Raw genomic sequence first — 24,129 nt, 5'->3', positions numbered from 1 at the left:
CCACCAAAAAGGAGAATTACAGACCAATATCCCTGATGAACATGGATGCAAAAATTCTCAACAAGATACTAGCCAATCGGATCCAGAGTACATTAAGAAAATTATTCACCATGACCAAGTAGGATTTATCCCCGGGACACAAGGCTGGTTCAACACTCGTAAAACCATCAATGTGATTCATCAAATGAGCAAGAGAAAAACCAAGAACCATATGATACTCTCATTAGATGCAGAGAAAGCATTTGACAAAATACAGCATCCATTCCTGATCAAAACACTTCTGAGTGTTGGGATAGAGGGAACTTTCCTTGACATCTAAAAGGCCATTTACGAAAAGCCCACAGCAAATATCATTCTCAATGTGGAAGCACTGGGAGCCTTTCCCCTAAGATCAGGAACAAGACAGGGATGTCCACTCTCACCACTGCTGTTCAACATAGTTCTGGAAGTCCTCGCCTCAACAATCAGACAACAAAAAAGACATTAAAGGCATTCAAATTGGCAAAGAAGAAGTCAAACTCTCCCTCTTCGCCAATTACATGATACTCTACATAGAAAACACAAAAGCCTCCACCCCAAGATTGGTAGAACTCATACAGCAATTTGGTAGCGTGGCAGGATACAAAATCAATGCCCAGAAATCAATGGCATTTCTATACCCTAACAATGAGACTGAAGAAAGGAAATTAAGGAGTCAATCCCATTTACAATTGCATCCAAAAGCATAAGATACCTAGGAATAAACCTAACTATAGAGGTGAAAGATCTATACCCTAAAAACTATAGAACACTTCTGAAAGAAATTGAGGAAGACAGAAAGAGATGGAAAAATATTCCATGCTCATGGATTGGCAGAATTAATATTGTAAAAATGTCAATGTTACCCAGAGCAATTTACACGTTTAATGCAATCCCTATCAAAATACCATGGACTTTCTTCAGAGAGTTAGAACAAATTATTTTAAGATTTGTGTGGAATCAGAAAAGACCCCGAATAGCCAGGGGAATTTTAAAAAAGAAAACCATAGCTGGGGGCATCACAATGCCAGATTTCAGGTTGTACTACAAAGCTGTGGTCATCAAGACAGTGTGGTACTGGCACAAAAACAGACACATAGATCAATGGAACAGAATCGAGAACCCAGAAGTGGACCCTGAAATGTATGGTCATCTAATGTTCGATAAAGGAGGAAAGACTATCCATTGGATGAAAGACAGTCTCTTCAATAAATGGTGCTGGGAAAGTTGGACATCCACATGCAGAAGAATGGAACTGGACTACTCTCTTTCACCATACACAAAGATAAACTCAAAATGGATGAGAGATCTAAATGTGAGACAAGAGTCCATCAAAATCATAGAAGAGAACACAGGCAACACCCTTTTTGAACTCGGCCACAGTAACTTCTTGCAAGATACATCCACAAAGGCAAAAGAAACAAAAGCAAAAATGAACTATTGGGACTTCATACAGATAAGAAGCTATTGCACAGCAAAGGATACATTCAACAAAACTAAAAGACATCCTACAGAATGGGAGAAGATATCTGCAAATGACCTATCAGATAAAGGGCTAGTTTCCAAGATGTATAAAGAACTTATTAAACTCAACAGCAAAGAAACAAACAATCCAATCATGAAATGGGCAAAAGACATGAACAGAAATCTCACAGAGCAAGACATAGACATGGCCAACAAGCACAGGAGAAAATGCTCTGCATCACTTGCCATCAGGGAAATACAAATCAAAACCACAATGAGATACCACCTCACACCAGTGAGAATGGGGAAAATTAACAAGGCAGGAAACAACAAATGTTGGAGAGGATGCGGAGAAAAGGGACCCTCTTACACTGTTGGTGGGAATGTGAACTGGTGCAGCCACTCTGGAAAACTGGGTGGAGGTTCCTCAAAGAGTTAGAAATAGACCTGCCCTACGACCCAGCAATTGCACTGTTGGGGATTTACCCCAAAGATTCAGATGCAATGAAACGTCGGGACACCTGCACCCTGATGTTTCTAGCAGCAATGTCCACAATAGCCAAACTGTGGAAGGAGCCTCGGTGTCCATCGAAAGATGAATGGATAAAGAAGATGTGGTTTATGTATACAATGGAATATTACTTATCCATTAGACGACAAATACCCACCATTTGCTTCAACGTGGATGGAACTGGAGGGTATTATGCTGAGTGAAATAAGTCAATCGGAGAAGGACAAACAGTGTATGTTCTCATTCATTTGGGGAATATAAATAATAGTGAAAGGGAATATAAAGGAAGGGAAAAGAAATGTTGGGAAATATCCGGAAGGGAGACAGAACATAAAGACTCCTAAACCTTGGAAATGAATAGGGGCGGTGGATGGGGAGGAGGGCGGGTGTTGGAGGGGAATGGGTGACGGGCACTGAGGTGGACACTTGACGGGATGAGCACTGGGTGTTTTTCTGTATGTTGGTAAATTGAACACCAATTAAAATTAATTAAAATAAATAAATAAATAAATAAAATCCTAAAAAAAAAAAAAGAAAAGAAAAAGGAAACTGAAGCTAGTGTAAAAAAAAAATGGAGGAGGAAATAATTTTGAAAAGTTTAACAAGTGGAAAAAAAAATAGGGCATGTCAGTAAAACACACAAGAATAGTCCTGAAGGAACATCCAGTAGCCAAAGCTGAAACAATGGAAGCAACAAAATAGATAATGCAATACTTAATTCCAAATCATTTATTTGTGTTCCTGCCCCCCCCCTTCCAGGAGATGGAGCTTAAGCTCTTCAATTCTAAATGTAGACTAAGCTTAATGTCTTGATTTCAAAAGGTACAGTATGGAAGGGGGAAAAAAGTAACTTTATAGTGGAGAAACTTCTCAATAGCAATAAGTCCTGTATTGCTATATACTTCCCTCTGATGACTGCATTTGTTGCATTCCAAAAGTTTTGGACTATCATGTTACCATTATTTGTTTCTTTGTATTTTTTATTTCTCCTTTAATTTCCTGGTTGACCCATTCATTCTTCAGTAGAATGTTCTTTAGCCTCCATGTATTTGTAGTCTTTCCAAATTTTTCCTTTTTTTTCTTGTGATTGACTTGAAGTTTGATAGCATTGTGATTGGTAACTATGCATGGTATGAGCTCAACTTTTTGTACTTGTTGAGGCCTGATTTGTGACCAAGTATGTGATCTATTCTGGAGAATGTCCTGTGTGCACTCGAAAAGGATGTGTGTTCTGATACTTTAATATGAAATATACTGAATTTATATATTAAGTCCATCTGGTCCAATGTATCATTCAAAGCCATTGTTTTCTTGTTTGTCTTCTGCTGAGATGATACATCCATTACTGTAAGTGGGGTGTTAAGGTCCTCTATTATTACTGTATTATTATCAATAAGTTCCTTTATGTTTGTTTTTATTTTTTTTAAATATATTTGGGTATTCCCATTTTGGGAGCATAAATATTTACAATTGTTAAATCTCCTTGTTGGATAGATCCCTTTATTGTGATATAGGAGCATTCTTCATCTCTTGTTACAGTCTTTGGTTTAAAATCTAGTTTGTCTGACCTAAGTATGGCTACTCTGGCTTTCTTTTGACATCCATTTGCATGGTAGATGATTCTTTATCCCTTCACATTCAATCTGCAGTGTCTTTAGGTCCAAAATGAGTATCTTATAGGCAGCACATATATAGATGAGTCTTGTTTTTTTTAATCCATCCTGACACCTTATGTCTTTTGATTGGAATATTTAGTCCATTTACATTCAGAGTAATTATTGATAGATATGAATTTAGTGCCAGTTTATTAATTGTTTTTGTTGTTGTTTCTGGACATTTTTGGTTAGATATGAATTTAGTGCCAGTTTATTAATTGTTTTTGTTGTTGTTTCTGGACATTTTTGGTGTTCTGTTCTAGTCTTTGTCACTTTTGTTGACACTCAGAGTCCCCTTTAATATTTCTTGCAGGACTGGTTTAGTGGTCATAAGCTCCTTTACTTTTTGTTTGTCTGGGAAACTCTATCTCTCTTTTTTTTTTTTTTAAAGATTCATTCATTCATTCATTCATTCATTCATTCATTCATAGAGAGCGAAGAGAGAGGCAGAGACACAGGTAGAGGGAGAAGCAGACTCCATGCAGGAAGCCCGGTGTAGGACTCAATACCGGGTCTCCAGGATCACACCCCAGGCTGCAGGCGGCGCTAAACCGCTGCGCCACCGGGGCTGCCTTCTATCTCTTTCTATTCGGAATGATAGCCTTGCTGGATAGAGTATCCCTGGCTGCATATTTTTTCCAATCAGGACATTGAATATATAATGCCACTTTATTCTTGCCTACCTAGTTTCTGTGAACAGATCTGCTGCTAACCTTATTTGTCTTCCCTTATAAATTAAGGGCTTCTTTTGTCTTGCTGCTTTTAGGATTTTTTTCTTTAGCTCTATATTTTGCAAATTTAACTATGATATGACTTGGTGTTGGTCTGCTTTTGTCGATTTCAATTGGAGGACTCTGTGCCTCCTGGATTTGGATGTGTGTTTCTTTCTCCAGGTTAGGAAAGCTTTCACCTATAATTTCCTTAAATAAACCTTCTGCAAGAAAAATCTCGAAGACACCAACTAACCTTACATCTAAAGGAGCTAGGAAAAGAAGAGCAAATGAAGCCATGAAGCCTAAAGCAGGAGAAGAAGGGAAATAATAAAGAATAGGGCAGAAATACTTAATATAGAAACAAACAAAGAAAAAAACAGTAAGGCAGACCAAAGAAATCAGGAGCTAACTCTTTGAAATAATTAATAAAATTGAAAAACACCTAGCCAGATTTCTCAAAAAGAACACAGAAAGGACTCAAATAAATAAAATCACAAAAGAGAGAGGATAGATTACAACCAATACAATGAAATACAAATATGATAATATGATGAAAATTATATTCCAATAAATTGGACAAACTAGAAGAAATGGATAAATTCCTGGAAACTTGTAAACTACCAAAACTGAAACAGGAAGAAACAGAAAATTTTAACAGACCCATATCCAGCAAATAAATTGAATCAGTAATCAAAAATCTCCCAATAAACAAAAGTCCAGAGCCAGATGGCTTGCAGAGGAATTCTACCAAATATTTAAAGAGGAGTTAATGCCTATTATTCTCAAACTGTTCCAAAAAATAAAATTCAAGCACCATTAAAGCTTTGCAAAATAAAAGAAACCCCAAAAAACACAAAATAGAAATGGAAGGAAAACTTCCAAACTTATTCTATGAAGCCAGCATCACATTGATTCCCAAACCAGACAAAGATCCTAGTAAAACAGAGAACTGCAGACCAATATTGCTGATGGACACAGATGCAAAAGTTCTCAACAAAATACCAGCAAATTGAATCCAGCAGTACATTAAAAGAATCATTCACCATGGTCAAGTGGTTTAATATTCAAAAAACAATCAACGTGATACACAATAATAAAAAAATAATAATCATATGATCCTCTCAATAGATGCAGAAGAAGTATTTGACAGAGTACAGCATCTATTCTTGATAAAAATCCTCAGCAAAGTAGGAATAGAGGGAACATACCTCAACACCATAAAGGACATATATGAAAAACCTGCAGCTAATATCAGCCTTAGGGGAAAAAGTGAGAGCTTTACATCTATGATCAGGAGCAAGACAGGGGTGTCCACTCTCGCCACTGTTATTTAACATAATACAGAAAGTCCTAATCTCAGCAATCAGAGAATGACAGCAACAAAATTAAAGGCATCCAAATCAGCAAGGAAGAAGTCAAACTTTCTCTGTTACCAATGATATGATACTCTATGTAGAAAACACAAAAGACTCACCAAAAAATTGCTAGAACTGATACATGAATTCAGTGAAGTTCCAGAATACAAATTAAACATGCAAATCTGTGGCATTTCTATACATTAATAATGAAGCAGCAGAAAGAGAAATTAAGGAATCTATCCCACTTACATGGCACAAACTATATGATACCTAGCAATAATCCTACCAAGGAGGTAAATGTATACTCTGAAAGCTACACAACACTATGAAAAAAATTGAAAAGGACACAAAGAAATGGAAAAACATAACTGTGCTCATGGATTGGAAAAACGAATATTGTTAAAGTGTCTCTACTACCTAAAGAAATTGAAACATTTAATGCAATCCCTATCAAGATACCACCAGCATTTTTCACAGAGCTAGAACAGAAAATCCTAAAATTTGTATGGAACCACAAAAGACCCTGCACAGCCAAAGCAATATTGAAAAAGGAGAGCAAAGCTGGAGGCATCACAATTCCATGCTTCAAGCTATATGACAAGCTATAGTCATTAAGATAGTATGTATTGACATAAAAACTGACACATAGATCAATGGAACAGAATAGAAAACCCAGAAATGAACCCACAACCTTATGGTCAACTCATCTTTGACAAACCAGGAAAGAATATCCAATGGTGGGGAAAAACACAATCTCTTTGACAAATGGTGCTGGGAAAACTGGACAGCAACATGCAGAAGAATGAAACTGGACCACTTTCTTACACCATACACAAAAAATAGACTCAAAATTAAAGGGCACTTGACAGGATGAGCACTGGGTGTTATACTATATGTTGGCAAATCAAACTCCAATAAAAAAAATCCCCCTCAAAAATGAATGGAAGACTTAAATGTGAGGCAGAAAACCATAAAAATCCTGTAGGAGAACACAGATAGTAAACTCTTTGACATTGGCCATAGCAACTTCTTATGAGACATGTAAAAATGAAATACTAGGATTTCATCAAAATAAAAAGCTTCTGCGAAGATGGCGAAAGAGTAGGGTCTCCAAGTCACCTGTCCTCAACAAATTACCTAGAAAAACTTCCAATCAACTTGAAAATCTACGAATTCGGCCTGAGATTTAAAGAAAGACCAGCTGGAATGCTACAGTGAGAAGAGTTCGCGCTTCTATCAAGGTAGGAAGACGGGGGAAAAAGAAATAAAGAAACAAAAGGCCTCCAAGGGGGAGGGGCCCCGCGAGGAGCCGGGCTGAAGCCGGGGCGAGTGACCCCAGGACAGGAGAGCCCCGTCCCGGAGGAGCAGGAGCTGCACCAAACTTCCCCGAGGAAAGGCCTCCCGGGGAATTGGAGCAGGATCCCCAGAAAGGCGGGGATGCCCTCGGGCTCCCTGGGACAGTAACAGAGGAACTGCGCCCCGGGGAGATGCGCCGAGCTCCCTAAGGGCTGCAGCGCTCGGCGGGACCCGGAACAGCTCGGAGGGGCTCGGGCGGCGGCTCGGGCGGAGGAAGAAGCTCCGCGCAGAGGGGGCGGCGCGGCTCCGGGAACAGCTCGGAGGGGCTCGGGCGACGGCTCTGCGGAGGGGGGCTGCGGGGCGGGAGTGCGAATCCAACAGCGCAGGCTCCGGAGCACAGGGCGCCGGGACACAGCCCAGGATCCGGCCTCCCCCGGGACAGGCAGAGGCCAGGAGGGCCCAGGACAGCGAGGAGCTCCTGCCCGGAGCTGAGCAGATCAGCGGCCCCGCCCCGGAGCCCCCAGGCCCTGCAGACGGAGAGCCCCGGAGTTACTGCGGTAGCTGACTCCAGGGTCCCAGAGCTGCCCCCGCCACTGTGGCTTCCTCCCGGGGCCTCACGGGGTAAACAACCCCCACTGAGCCATGCACCAGGCCGGGGCAGAGCAGCTCCCCCAAGTGCTAACACCTGAGAATCAGCACAGCAGGCCCCTCCCCCAGAAGACCAGCGAGACGGACCAGTTCCAAGGGAAGTCAAGGGACTTAAAGTACACAGAATGGGAAGATACTCCCCTGTGTTTTTTTGTTTGTTTGTTTGTTTTGTTTTTGTTTTGTTTTGTGCTTTTTTTTCTTTCTTTCTTCTTGATTTCTGATTGCTTCCCCCACCCCACCCCCCTTTTTTTTCTTTTTTCTCCTTTCTTTTTCTTTCTCTTTTTCTTCTCTTTTCCCCCTTTTTTTCTCCTTTCTCTTTTTTCTTTTTCTCTTTTCTTTCCTTCTCTCTCTTTTTCTCCTTTTCCCAATACAACTTGTTTTTGGCCACTCTGCACTGAGCAAAATGACTAGAAGGAAAACCTCACCTCAAAAAAAAGAATCAGAAACAGTCCTCTCTCCCACAGAGTTACAAAATCTGGATTACAATTCAATGTCAGAAAGCCAATTCAGAAGCACTATTATACAGCTACTGGTGGCTCTAGAAAAAAAATAAAGGACTCAAGAGACTTCATGACTGCAGAATTTAGATCCAATCAGGCAGAAATTAAAAATCAATTAAATGAGATGCAATCCAAGCTAGAAGTCCTAACAACGAGGCTTAACGAGGTGGAAGAACGAGTGAGTGACATAGAAGACAAGTTGAGGGCAAAGAGGGAAACTGAGGAAAAAAGAGACAGGCAATTAAAAGACTATGAGGATAGATTAAGGGAAATAAATGACAGCCTGAGGAAGAAAAACCTACATTTAATTGGGGTTCCCAAGGGTGCCGAAAGGGACAGAGGGCCAGAATATGTATTTGAACAAATCCTAGCTGAAAACTTTCCGAATCTGGGAAGGGAAACAGGCATTCGGATCCAGGAAATAGAGAGATCCCCCCCTAAAATCAACAAAAACCGTTCAACACCTCGACATTTAATAGTGAAGCTTGCAAATTCCAAAGATAAAGAGAAGATCCTTAAAGCAGCAAGAGAAAAAAAGTCCCTGACTTTTTTTTTTAAATGCTTTTTTTTAAAATTTTTTTATTTATTTATGATAGTCACAGAGAGAGAGAGAGAGAGGCAGAGACACAGGCAGAGGGAGAAGCAGGCGCCATGCACCGGGAGCCTGACGTGGGATTCGATCTCGGGTCTTCCGGATCACGCCCTGGGCCAAAGGCAGGCGCCAAACCGCTGCGCCACCCAGGGATCGCAGTCCCTGACTTTTATGGGGAGGAATATTAGGGTAACAGCAGACCTCTCCACAGAGACCTGGCAGGCCCGAAAGGACTGGCAGGATATATTCAGGGTCCTAAATGAAAAGAACATGCAACCAAGAATACTTTATCCAGCAAGGCTCTCATTCAAAATGGAAGGAGAGATAAAGAGCTTCCAAGACAGGCAGGAACTGAAAGAATATGTGACCTCCAAACCAGCTCTGCAAGAAATTTTAAGGGGGACTCTTCAATTTCCCCTTTAAGAAGAAGTTCAGTGGAACAATCCACAAAAACAAGGACTGAATAGATATGATGACACTAAACTCATATCTCTCAATAGTAACTCTGAACGTGAATGCGCTTAATGACCCCATCAAAAGGCGCAGGGTTTCAGACTGGATAAAAAAGCAGGACCTATTTGCTGTCTACAAGGGACTCATTTTAGACAGAGGGACACCTACAACCTGAAAATAAAAGGTTGGAGAACCATTTACCATTCAAATGGTCCTCAAAAGAAAGCAGGGGTAGCCATCCTTATATCAGATAAATTAAAGTTTACCCCGAAGACTATAGTGAGAGATGAAGAGGGACGCTATCTCATACTCAAAGGATCTATCCAACAAGATGACTTAACAATCCTCAATATATATGCCCCGAATGTGGGAGCTGCCAAATATTTAAACCAATTAGTAACCAAACTGAAGAAATACTTAGATAATAATACACTTATACTTGGTGACTTCAATCTAGCTCCCTCTATACTAGATAGGTCTTCTTTTTTTTTTTTTTTTTTAAATTTTTTTTTTAATTTTTATTTATTTATGATAGTCACAGAGAGATAGAGAGAGAGGCAGAGACACAGGCAGAGGGAGAAGCAGGCTCCATGCACCGGGAGCCTGACGTGGGATTCGATCCCGGGTCTCCAGGATCGCGCCCTGGGCCAAAGGCAGGCGCCAAACCGCTGCGCCACCCAGGGATCCCTAGATAGGTCTTCTAAGCACAACATCTCCAAAGAAACGAGAGCTTTAAATGATACACTGGACCAGATGGATTTCACAGATATCTATAGGACTTTACATCCAAACTCAACTGAATACACATTCTTCTCAAGCGCACATGGAACTTTCTTCAGAATAGACCACATACAGGGTCACAAATCGGGTCTGAACCGATACCAAAAGATCGGGATAGTCCCCTGTATATTCTCAGACCATAATGCCTTGAAATTAGAACTTAATCACAACAAGAAGTTTGGAAGGACTACAAACGTGGAGGTTAAGGACCATCCTGCTAAAAGATGAAAAGGTCAACCAGGAAATTAAGGAAGAATTAAAAAGATTCATGGAAACTAATGAGAATGAAGATACAACCGTTCAAAATCTTTGGGATGCAGCAAAAGCAGTCCTGAGGGGGAAATACATCGCAATACAAGCATCCATTCAAAAACTGGAAAGAACTCAAATTCAAAAGCTCACCTTACACATAAAGTAACTAGAGAAAAAGCAACAAATGAACCCCACACCCAGCAGAAGAAGAGAGTTAATTAAAATTCGAGCAGAACTCAATGAAATGGAGACCAAAAGAACTGTGGAACAGATCAACAGAACCAGGAGTTGGTTCTTTGAAAGAATTTATAAGATAGATAACCATTAGCCAACCTTATTAAAAAGAAGAGAGAGAAGACTCAAATTAATAAAATCATGAATGAGAAAGGAGAGATCACTACCAACACCACGGAAATACAAACGATTTTAAAAACATATTATGAACAGCTGTACGCCAATAAATTAGGAAATCTAGAAGAAATGGACGCATTCCTGGAAAGCCACAAACTACCAAAACTGGAACAGGAAGAAATAGAAAACCTGAACAGGCCAATAACCAGGGAGGAAATTGAAGCAGTCATCAAAAACCTCCCGAGAAACAAGAGTCCAGGGCCATATGGCTTCCCAGGGGAATTCTATCAAACGTTTAAAGAAGAAATCATACCTATTCTACTAAAGCTGTTTGGAAAGATAGAAAGAGATGGAGTACTTCCAAATTCGTTCTATGAGGCCAGCATCACCTTAATTCCGAAACCAGACAAAGATCCCACCAAAAAGGAGAATTACAGACCAATATCCCTGATGAACATGGATGCAAAAATTCTCAACAAGATACTAGCCAATAGGATCCAACAACAGAATAAGAAAATTATTCACCATGACCAAGTAGGATTTATCCCCGGGACACCAGGCTGGTTCAACACTCGTAAAACCATCAATGTGATTCATCATATCAGCAAGAGAAAAACCAAGAACCATATGATACTCTCATTAGAATCAGAGAAAGCTTTTGACAAAATACAGCATCCATTCCTGATCAAAACCCTTCAGAGTGTTGGGATAGAGGGAACTTTCCTTGACATCTAGAAAGCCATTTACGAAAAGCCCACAGCAAATATCATTCTCAATGGGGAAGCACTGGGAGCCTTTCCCCTAAGATCAGGAACAAGACAGGGATGTCCACTCTCACCACTGCTGTTCAACATAGTTCTGGAAGTCCTCGCCTCAGCAATCAGACAACAAAAAGACATTAAAGTCATTCAAATTGGCAAAGAAGAAGTCAAACTCTCCCTCTTCGCCGATGACATGATACTCTACATAGAAAACCCAAAAGCCTCCACCCCCAGATTGCTAGAACTCATACAGCAATTTGGTAGCGTGGCAGGATACAAAATCAATGCCCAGAAATCAATGGCATTTCTATACACTAACAATGAGACTGAGGAAAGAGAAATTAAGGAGTCAATCCCATTTACAATTGCACCCAAAAGCATAAGATACCTAGGAATAAACCTAACCAAAGAGGTAAAAGATGTATACCCTAAAAACTATAGAACACTTCTGAAAGAAATTGAGGAAGACACAAAGAGATGGAAAAATATTCCATGCTCATGGATTGGCAGAATTAATATTGTAAAAATGTCAATGTTACCCAGGGCAATTTACACATTCAATGCAATCCCTATCAAAATACCGTGGACTTTCTTCAGAGAGTTAGAACAAATTATTTTAAGATTTGTGTGGAATCAGAAAAGACCCCGAATCGCCAGGGGAATTTTAAAAAAGAAAACCATAGCTAGGGGCATCACAATGCCAGATTTCAGGTTGTACTACAAAGCTGTGGTCATCAAGACAGTGTGGTACTGGCACAAAAACAGACACATAGATCAATGGAACAGAATGGAGAACCCAGAAGTGGACCCTGAAATGTATGGTCATCTAATATTCGATAAAGGAGGAAAGACTATCCATTGGAAGAAAGACAGTCTCTTCAATAAATGGTGCTGGGAAAATTGGACATCCACATGCAGAAGAATGAAACTGGACCACTCTCTTTCACCATACACAAAGATAAACTCAAAATGGATGAGAGATCTAAATGTGAGACAAGAGTCCATCAAAATCATAGAAGAGAACACAGGCAACACTCTTTTTGAACTCGGCCACAGTAACTTCTTGCAAGATTCATCCACAAAGGCAAAAGAAACAAAAGCAAAAATGAACTATTGGGACTTCATCAAGATAAGAAGCTTTTGCACAGCAAAGGATACAGTCAACTAAACTGAAAGACGACCTACAGATTGGGAGAAGATATTTGCAAATGACATATCAGATAAAGGGCTAGTTTCCAAAATCTATAAAGAACTTATTAAACTCAACAGCAAAGAAACAAACAATCCAATCATGAAATGGGCAAAAGACATGAAGAGAAATCTCAGAGAGGAAGACATGGACATGGCCAACATGCACATGAGAAAATGCTCGGCATCACTTGCCATCAGGGAAATACAAATCAAAACCACAATGAGATACCGCCTCACAGCAGTGAGAATGGGGAAAATTAACAAGGCAGGAAACAACAAATGTTGGAGAGGATGCGGAGAAAAGGGAACCCTCTTACACTGTTGGTGGGAATGTGAACTGGTGCAGCCACTCTGGAAAACTGTGTGGAGGTTCCTCAAAGAGTTAGAAATAGACCTGCCCTATGACCCAGCAATTGCACTGTTGGGGATTTACCCTAAAGATACAGATGCAATGAAACGCCGGCACACCTGCACCCTGATGTTTCTAGCAGCAATAGCCACAATAGCCAGACTGTGGAAGGAGCCTCGGTGTCCATCGAAAGATGAATGGATAAAGAAGATGTGGTTTATGTATACAATGGAATATTACTCAGCAATTAGAAACGACAAGTACCCACCATTTGCTTCAACGTGGATGGAACTGGAGGGTATTATGCTGAGTGAAGTAAGTCAATCGGAGAAGGACAAACAGTGTATGTTCTCATTCATTTGGGGAATATGAATAATAGTGAAAGGGAATATAAAGGAAGGGAAAAGAAATGTTGGGAAATTTCAGGAAGGGAGACAGAACATAAAGACTCCTATCTCGGGGAAACGAACTAGGGGTGGTGGAAGGGGAGGAGGGCGGGTGTTGGAGGGGAATGGGTGACGGGCACTGAGGTGGACACTTGACGGGATGAACACTGGGTGTTTTTCTGTATGTTGGTAAATTGAACACCAATAAAAATTAATTAAAAAAAACAAAAACAGAACAAAACAAAACAAGAAAAAAAGTTTGGGAGATGAGGGGAGTTCAAATCAAGATTATTGTAAATATGGCTTTCTATTGATAATAATTCAAAGTAGACTCCCCAATTTTAAGATAAACCATCATCTAAAAAATTCTTTTAAACACTAATCAAATTATTGAATTAAAATAACACTGGCCGGTATGCATAGAGCACTTTATAAATTCCTGAGTGCTGTTTTGTATTACTTCATTTAGCTGTAGAAGTTGGGACTTGAATCTATGACTTCTAATTCCATCTCGAGTCCATACCAACCTCTTCAATGTGCTTGTTGGACCTCAATAAAAGTGATCGGAGGATATAAAATGGCCACATTAATCTAAAAGAAGAGTTTCAGCCATGGGTGAGAAGGGGGTATTTGTCTACAAAAATGCCAGCAGCTCTTATCGAGACCTCTTTAAGTAACTATAGGTTGGCAGCTGTTTTTCCTGCAAGTTGAATTTTCTCGGAATTGTAACCACTGTGTGATAGAGTAGGCAGCTTTGTTATCTGCTCTGCCCTTTACGATTTTGGTACTCTTTCTTTAAAATGATACAGAGTACTGGTCAATCCCTAATGTGAGTAATGAATTTCTCTGGGGACAAAAGGTCCTGGTTAATGTGGCTGGCAAATAACTAAGCTAGTATTGGAGTGATACATCAAATGACCCTGTCCAGGTCAGGCACATGGGGATATGCTATTAAGTTGTCTTCTTTTTAAATAACTTTATTGAAGTTTAATTTACATACCATAAAACCCAGTTGTAAGAATACAACTCATTGATTTTTCATAAATTTATAGTTTCACAACCATCACCATATGCTGGGTATTTTTTTGTTCTTAATTTTTTTAAGTAATTCTATGCCCAACATGAGGCTCAAGCTCATGGCCCCAAGATCAAGAGTCACATGTTCTACCTACTGAGCCAGCCAGGTGTCCCCATATTCTAAGTTGTTAATACTTCTATCATTCCAAAACATTTTCTCATGACCATTTCCAATTAGTACCTGGGCCCACCCCAAGCCCTAGACAACCATTGGTCTGCTTTCTATCTGTGTCAATTGGCCTCTTCTAGATATTTCATATAAATGGAATTATACAGTGTGTAGTCTTTTAACATTTGACTTCTTCCACCTAGCATGGTTTTTGAGGCCCTTCCATGTTGCAGCAAGAATCAATACTTCATTTCTTTTTATTGCTAAGTAACATTCCAATGTATGTATGTATACCATATTTGGTTATCCATCCATCAGTTGTTGGACATGTAGGTTATTTCCAGTTTTTGGTGATTATGAATAATGCTGCAATGAGCATCTGCACACATTTCTTTGTGTGGACATATGTTTTCATTTCTCTTGAGTAGATTCCTAGAAGTAGAATTCCTATGAGGTATGGAAAGATTGTTTTTAAGAAACTGCCAAGCTGCTTCTAGAATAGCTGTAACCATTTTAGGTTTCCACTAGCAATGCAGGAAGTTTCCAGTTGCTCCACAGACATCCTTCTCAACAGTTGGCCCTTTTTAATAATAAGGTCTTTCTAAGGGGTATATAGTGCTATCTCATTATGTTTTTAATTTGTGTTTCTCTAATGAGTAATGATTATAATCATATACTTATATGCCTATTTGCCATTCAAATTCTTCTTTGGTGGAATGTCTATCAAACCTTTTACCTGTTTTATAATTGAGTTGTTTCTCTTATTATTAAATTATCATAATTCTTAAAAAAAAGCTTCTGCACAGTGAAGGAAACAACAAAACTAATAGGAAACCTTTGGAATGGCAGAAGATATTTGCAAATGATATATATGGCAAAGAGTTAGTATCCAAAACATACAAAGAACTTACAAAACTCAACACCCCCTACCAAAGAATCCAGTTAAAAAATGGGCAAAAGACATGAATAGACATTTTTCCAAAGAAGACATCCAGAAGGCTAAGAGACACATGAAAAGATGCTCAACATCACTCATTATCAGGGAAATACAAGTCAGAACTGCAATGAGGTATCACTTCACACCTGTCATAATGTTTAAAATTAACAACACAAGAAACAATAGAGGTTGACAAGGATGCAGAGAAAGACATACCCTTTTACACTGTTGGTGGGAATGCAAACTGGTGCAGCCACTATGGAAAACAGTATAGAGGTTCCTCAAAAAGTGAAAAATGGAACTACTGTTTGATACAGTAATTGCACTAGTAGGTATCTACCCAAAGGATACAGAAATACTGATTCAAAGGCATTCATGCACCCCAAGGTTATAGCAGCATTATCAACAATATCCAAGTTGCAGAAAGAGCCCAAATGTCCATTGACTGATGAATGGATAAAGAAGAAGTGATATATATATATCACACAAACTAAGGGTTGCTGGAGGGAAGGTGGGCAGGGGGATGGGTTAAACAGGTTGATGAATATTAAGGAGGGCATTTATTGTGATGAACACTGGGTGTTGTATGAAAGTGTTGAGTCACTAAATTCTAGACCTGAAACTAATATTACACTATATGTTAACCAATTGAAATTTATTTATTTTTTCCAGTTTTATTTTTTAATGTACACACACACACACACACACACATATATAATTGAAGTTGGATTTGCCAACATATACTATTACACCCAATGCTCATCCCATCAACTGTCCCCCATAGTGCCCATCACCCAGTCATCCCATCTCCCTGTCCACCTCCCCTTCCACTACCCCTTGCTCATTTCCCAGAGTTAGGAGTCTCTCATCTTTTGTCACTCTAATTTTTCCCACTCATTTTCTCTCCTTTCCCCTATAATCCCTTTCACTATTTTTTATATTCCCTGTATGAATGAAACCATATAATGATTGTCCTTCTCTGATTGACTTACTTCACTCAGCATAATACCCCCCCAGTTCCATCCACGTTGAAGCAAATGGTGGGTATTTGTCATTTCCAATGACTGAGTACTAGTCCATTGAATATATAGACCACATCTTCTTTATCCATCCATCTTTTGATGGACACCGAGGCTCCTTCTACAGTTTGGCTATTGTGGACATTGCTGCTATAAACATGGGGTGCAGGTGTCTTGGTTTTCTTTTTTTTTTTATTTTTTTTTTATTTATTTTTTTTTCAAAGAAATTTTTTTTTTTATTGGTGTTTAATTTACCAACATACAGAAAAACACCCAGTGCTCATCCCGTCAAGTGTCCACCTCAGTGCCCGTCACCCATTCCCCTCCAACACCCGCCCTCCTCCCCTTCCACCACCCCTAGTTCGTTTCCCCGAGTTAGGAGTCTTTATGTTCTGTCTCCCTTCCTGATATTTCCCAACATTTCTTTTCCCTTCCTTTATATTCCCTTTCACTATTATTCATATTCCCCAAATGAATGAGAACATACACTGTTTGTCCTTCTCCGATTGACTTATTTCACTCAGCATAATACCCTCCAGTTCCATCCACGTTGAAGCAAATGGTGGGTATTTGTCGTTTCTAATTGCTGAGTAATATTCCATTGTATACATAAACCACATCTTCTTTATCCATTCATCTTTCGATGGACACCGAGGCTCCTTCCACAGTTTGGCTATTGTGGCCATTGCTGATAGAAACATCGGGGTGCAGGTGTCCCGACGTTTCATTGCATCTGAATCTTTGGGGTAAATCCCCAGCAGTGCAATTGCTGGGTCGTAGGGCAGGTCTATTTTTAACTCTTTGAGGAACCTCCACACAGTTTTCCAGAGTGGCTGCATCTGTATCTTTGGGGTAAATCCCCAACAGTGCAATTGCTTCGTCATAGGGCAGATCTATTTTTAACTCTTTGAGGAGCCTCCACACAGTTTTCCAGAGTGGCTGCACCAGTTCACATTCCCACCAACAGTGCAAGAGAGTTCCCCTTTCTCCACATCCTCTCCAACATTTTTTGTTTCCTGTCTTGTTAATTTTCCCCATTCTCACTGGTGTGAGTTGGTATCTCATTGTGGTTTTGATTTGTATTTCCCTGATGGCCAGTGATGCGGAGCATTTTCTCATGTGTTTGTTGGCCATGTCTATGTCTTGGCCAACAAACACATGAGAAAATGAACAAAAGACATTTCTGTTCATGTCTTTTGCCCATTTCATGATTGGATTGTTTGTTTCTTTGCCGTTGAGTTTAATCAGTTCTTTATAGATTTTGGATACTAGCCCTTTATCTGATAGGTAATTTGCAAATATCTTCTCCCATTCTGTAATTTGTCTTTGAGTTTTGTTGACTGTTTCTTTTGCTGTGCAGAAGCTTCTTATCTTGATGAAGTCCCAATAGTTCATTTTTGCTTTTGTTTACCTTGCCTTCATAGATGAATCTTGCAAGAAGTTGCTTTGGCCGAGTTCAAAAAGGGTGTTGCCTGTGTTCTCCTCTAGGATTTTGATGGATGCTTGTCTCACATTTAGATCTTTCATCCATTTTGAGTTTATCTTTGTGTCTGGTGTAAGAGAATGGTCTAGTTTCATTCTTCTGCAGGTGGATGTCCAATTATCCCAGCACCATTTATTGAAGAGACTGTCCTTTTTCCAGTGGATAGTCTTTCCTGCTTTGTCGAATATTAGTTGACCACAGAGTTGAGGCCCATTTCTGGGCTCTCTATTCTATTCCATGGAACTGTGTGTCTGTTTTTGTGCCAGTACCACATTGTCTTGATGATCACAGCTTTGTAGTGCAACGTAAAATCCGACATTGTGATGCCCCTGGCTCTGGTTTTGTTTTCCAATATTCCCCTGGCTATTCGGGGTCTTTTCTGATTCCACACAAATCTTAAGATGATTTGTTCCAGCTCTCTGAGGCAAGTCCATGGTATTTTGATAGGGATTGCATTGAATGTGTAAATTTCCCTGGGTAGCATAGACATTTTCACAATATTAATTCTTCCAATCCATGATCATGGAATCTTTTTCCATCTTTTTGAGTCTTCTTCAATTTCTGTCAGAAGTGTTCTGTAGTTTTTAGGATATAGATCCTTTACCTCTTTGGTTAGAAAATTTAAAGTAAAATGTGAAGCTAAAAAATATGAAAAAAATCAAAGCTATTACTGGCATAAAACATAGTGATAAGGCAGATTGATAGTGAATACCCTCTTTTGATGGGATGAGAAGAACACTTCATGTCTGTGTCTTCCTCTCCAACACATTACCCAAGTCTAATTATGAAAGAAACTTTGGGAATATCCCAATTGTAGAGCATTCTATGAAATAACTGACTGATACTCCAGAACCATCAAGATCACTCAAAACAAGGAAAGTCTGAGAAACTAAGTCAAGAGGAGCCTTAGAAGATATGACAACTAATTGTAATATGGTACCCCAGATGGAATGCTGAAATAGGAAAAGGACATTAGGTAAAAACTAAGGAAATCTGAATGAAATATGGACTTGAGTTAATGATAACATATTAGAATTTGTTTTTTTTTAAGATTTTATTTATTTATTCATGAGAGACACAGAGATAGAGAGAGAGAGAGGCAGAGACGCAGGCAGAGGAAGAGGCAGGCTCCACGCAGGGAGCCTGATGTGGGACTGGATCCCGGGTCTCCAGGATCAGGCCCTGGGCTGAAGGCGGCACTAAACCACTGTGCCACCTGGGCTGCCCAGAATTTGTTCTTTAATTGTAACACATGTACCATACTAATGAAAGATGTTAATATTGGGAAAACTGGGTGTTGGGTATATAGGAACCCTTTGAATTATCTTTGCAAGTTTCCTATAAATCTAAGAGATTAAATAAAAGGAGACAAAACATGCTAAAGATGCACTTAAATAAGAAAAGAGATAATTTTTTTAAATTAAAGAAACACAAAAAGGGGAAAACTGTAACAGAAAAAGAAAAATCCTAAGTCCAAAAAAAAAAAAACCAAACATTTTTAAGCCCCAAATATAAAAAAAAAAAAAAAACAGAACAAAACTCCAGATCCAAAGAAAGGGAAAAAAAGCATAGAAAACAAAAACACAAAAAAGAAAAGAACCCAAGGAAACAAAAAAAAAAAAAAAAAGAAAGAAAAAAGAAAAAAGAAAAAAATACCCAGGAAAAAAGTTAAAATCTCAACAAAAAAGCAAATAAACTAGAGTAAAACACCATAAAACAACAAACTGAACAAAAGAAAACAAAAACCCCATAAAACAAATATCTGAAAACACATAAAAGTAAAATAAATCTCCAAAACAAAGAAAGATATTCCCCAAATCACAACAAAAAAGGAAAAACAATGGGAAAGAGGAGAGAACAGCAGCAGCTGCAGCAGCAACAAAAGCAACAAAGGGAAATAAAATACTCAAGCACTAAAAAGGATAAAAAGAAAAAAATCCAAAAGGGCAAAAAGCACAAAAGAAAAAGAAAACAAAAAGTAAAATCTTAAAGGAAAGAGGGAACCCCAATAACTATAAAAAACAAATTTGGGAGAGAGAAGTGATTTGCTTTCTGTGGGTAGGTTTGTAGAATGGAAGTATCCACAAAATGTGGATGTCCACAGCACCCTTTGGGAGCCACTGGTAGGAATATAACATAGGCAGACAGGCATTTAGGTGGCTCATTACCACCATATTAACTTTTTTCCCAAGTGAGTCTGAAAACCTGATTGTCTTACCCAAAGCCCTTGAGCCTTGTTTTATTTTACCAGGGTCTAAGAGATAAACATTTATTGATGGTTCAGGTCTGAGATCTGTATTGGACTGTGGCTGTCCAGATAAAGATACTGGTTTCTCTTTCAAGAGTTATTTATTATGATTGATGGCAGTTGCTGTCTGGGCTACAGTGAAGTCAGTACTATGTAGTCCCTCTTGATTCTCTGCTGAGTCAAGGCCCTGGAAATTACTAACCACTAACCTAACCAGGAACTAGAAGGCAGTCTTGGTTTTTATTTTTTTGTTTTTTCGTTTTTTTAAACCAACATTTGATTCCACCCCATGTAAATGAATACAGAGATAGGGATTGTCCTGAACAGCTGGAATCCCAAATAGCAACAATCCCATCAGTGACCCTGGGTTTGACATTAGAGTATATCATGTGGTAGTTTTGGTTAATATTATTTGCCCTACCTTTAAAATTCTGTTTGGCTTAAATTGATGTTAAAATATATTTGGATTATCAGATTGGATCTTGATTAAGTGGCAGAAGGTAATAGCTAGGATGAAACATTGAATTTAGTTAATTCTTAAATCAAGTTATTTCAGTGAGAATCATTGAAAATTTGATAATAATGATAATGATGATGATGCTTGTGTGTGCATTCTGATATACCAGTTCTCTCCTCTGGTCCTTATCTGGCTAGAAGTGGTAGCAACTGGTGGCTACAGTGATTGGGCTGTTGGGCCACCCTCACAAGTCATACCAGTGAGTGACCAGGAGTCAGAGGCCTTTATATTCCCAGTGACCATGTAATCCTCCTGGGTCCTGGAGTCTGGTGCTACTTGAGCTTGGCACCTAGAATGGTAATGTTGGACACTTTGGGGACAGATCATGCATACTGCAATGTCATTGGCCAGCTGAAGGGTCATACCTAGAAACTGAGTTAAGATGTACAATGGATAGAAACATGAATAAAAGGAAGGATTATGATATCTAGAATGAAGGCTTTAGTCCTAGCTCAATCCCATGTGAACCAAGTTGTCTTGGGCAAGTCACTTAACCTCTCTTAGCTTCTTCTATATAATATGTGTACTTCATAGAAATTGAATGTCTGTTTTTTCCCTCATGATGAAAATTTGAATTGAATCACAAATGAAAAATATAAATATATAGTGAAAAATCTATTAAATCAGGGTAGTATGGTAACTTTAAGTTACCATAACAAAAAACAGGATGATGCATTGCAAACCAGTTTTTTTTTCCATCATGTTTTGCCATGTGCTTTTTTTTTCTTAGTTTGTCTTCCACCCCACATCCTAGTCAAATCAGTTTCTTTCTGATACTTTGTTCAGTATATGACACTTCAGGGGCATATTCAGTGGTTACAAAACCTTTTGGGATCAGGAGAGACCTTGGATTGAGTGATAATATCCTGCCTGACACCAGGGGATTGGACTAGGCTAGTAGTCTTCTAGTTCTACTTATAGTTTTCACACACCAAATATTTTCCAAAAATATTAAGGCTTCACAGGAAGCTGCCAATTTATTATTTTGCCAGTTAAGTACATTATAAAATAACAAGTATTCTCTGTGCTTATCATCATTTCATAAAAGAAGGAATATTTTAACATCAAAAAGAATGGACATAGTCTCAAAATTGTAAAAATTTTAACTTTATACTTGTATTTCTCATATTTCCCTTGGACCAGTGATGTTTATTATCATCTGATATTTAGGAACTATGCCATTAGATCTTAGTTCTAGTTTTGACTCTGTCACTAATTTATTGTGTGACATCTGGCCATGTTTTTGCTCCATTTTCCTGTTTCTTCATTCCTAGAATGGAGACAATTAAAGTAGATGAGATCCAAGCTGCTTTCTAGCTCTAATGTTCGATATACTGGGATTTGTAAAGGTTCTTTCTAGTCCTTGGAATCAGATTTTGTGTTGAAAAAAAAGAAGAGTTTTAATTACAGAACCCCAAACCAAGTAGCAGGCAATTCACATTCCTGGCACGCATATAACAGAACAAATGTTCTGTACCAGCCATGATGGAAGACATCAGGTCTTCCCCTTTTCATATTTTTTTATTCTTGGGGGGGGGGGGGTTAAAGGTTGTTTCTTTGATGTCAAACTGTTGCTTCTCTAACATTTCTTACAATCACTGTATTATCCTGTTTTGTTTCATTTTTACTTCTAAATAATACAAACTCAAAGCCTTCAGGTCTTCCTCTGGAATGCATTTCTGTTTGGTGTTGGTTGATACATAAAGTTTTTTTTAAACCTCTTATCTCTTTTTTTTTCCTCCCTTCTGCTCCTATCCCCTAATATGAACTTTCCATATTTATTTTTTCTTTCTTTTTTCTCTTTAGACAGAAAGCATGACCTTAGCTGTTGGCATGGTCCATAAATGGCATTATCTGAATTCTTGGCCAAATCCCAACTGAAGTATGTTGGGTTACAGTTGGTTCTAGGTAGCTAGAGGAACTATAAAATTAATTAGCAACATAATTTTGAGCTTTACCTGCCTTGTAAAAGTGTACTAGTATTTGTACTAGAAAGCACTTTCTGGCCCAAATCCTACTCTGCTGTTTTAAGAATATTTGGATTTTAAATGCAACATTTTGAGTAAAGTGGTCATTTTATTGGCAACCTCAACTTCACTAGTCCTGGGCAAGAAATACAAGAGCAAACTCAGGACTTCAAGGCTACTACTGTCTTGGAGTTTAAGGAGAGCTCAGTCTGTACTTGTCTTAAGAGATCCTAGGTCTCCAAAAATGATATTCTGTTTTCTTTCCTCCACTTCTGCCTCCAGTGCCTCTCTTCATAATATGTTTTCTTGGCATTTATTTGTGTGACATCTGAAGGGTGGGTCACTGAAAAAAAAAAACCATGGCATTCAAGAGGCAACCCAAATTATGGTGGTTTCTTTTTATCAAATTTACTTAAAAATAAACCAAAATGATAATCCAAAATTCAATTTGGATTTAATTTCTTTAGTTGTTCATTATTGAGAGTGATGTGATTCATTGTTTTGTCTCTGGGAAGGCCTGAGCTGAGGCCATTTCTCTGTGATCCACAACCTGAGCACCCCCAACCCCATCCGCTGCCTGTGTTCCCACCCTAGCCTTCTTTGCCCAAGAGCTGGGCCTTCACAGCCTGGGGTAGTGGATTGTGGCATAGTGCACTTCTGGATTCTTCCAGCTGTACTCTCACTGGGGAAAATCAACTTTGAAGTGAAGCTGAGGCCCTGCCAGGAGACTGAAAAGGGGTTATTAAAAATGATATTTTTCAAACCACAAGTGATGTTTTGCTAACAGAGGGTAACAGGTTACTTGGAATCTGAACTGCTTTGGGTTTTGGATTAAATTGCAAAATTGGCTGAGATTTCAGACCCCCAGGGGGTCCATCTTGAGGGCTGGAGGACACAATTGAAAGGATATTAAATGCTGGCTGCATCTACACAATACCAACCAACTAGTTAAAAAGGGAGAATTCACTAAAATCTGTTTATTTAGTGTTGTGGACAAAGAAACATTTGATTTTAGCCTTGTTCTTTTTTTTTAACTTAGTTTTATTTTGGATTTATTTATTTAGCTTTATTTTAATAAATTCAGGCTTAAATATTTTGAATATGGAAATAGCCTGTATTTCTCCTGTAAGCATCATATTGTTTAGAATTCCACTATATTCTCCCTCACATTTCTACTCCCAACAGCTTTCAATTGTGACGATTCTATCTTAAGAACAAAAAAGGAGCTCTATTGGATTCTTTACAACATCACTATCCCATTGCACTCTCCAACTGTTTCCCCTAACAAACTATGACAATATCTGAAATTTGATTATTAGCTTTAACTTTTTGTTCATTTAGGTCCTTAAAGGAGTTTTAGTTTCCAAGAGTCCTCATTTTAGTATTTGTGGCTTATCCAGGCCTTTGGGCCACTGCAGCACGAAAGGGCTTTCTGTCCTTATGTACTTCTGTTGGGTTCTTAGAAGTATTCCCTTCTATAGTTCTGTTCCACAA

The sequence above is a fragment of the Vulpes lagopus genome, chromosome X (assembly GCF_018345385.1).
Source record: "Vulpes lagopus strain Blue_001 chromosome X, ASM1834538v1, whole genome shotgun sequence".
NCBI classification, from domain to species: domain Eukaryota; kingdom Metazoa; phylum Chordata; class Mammalia; order Carnivora; family Canidae; genus Vulpes; species Vulpes lagopus.
This window is presented reverse-complemented; position numbering follows the sequence as displayed.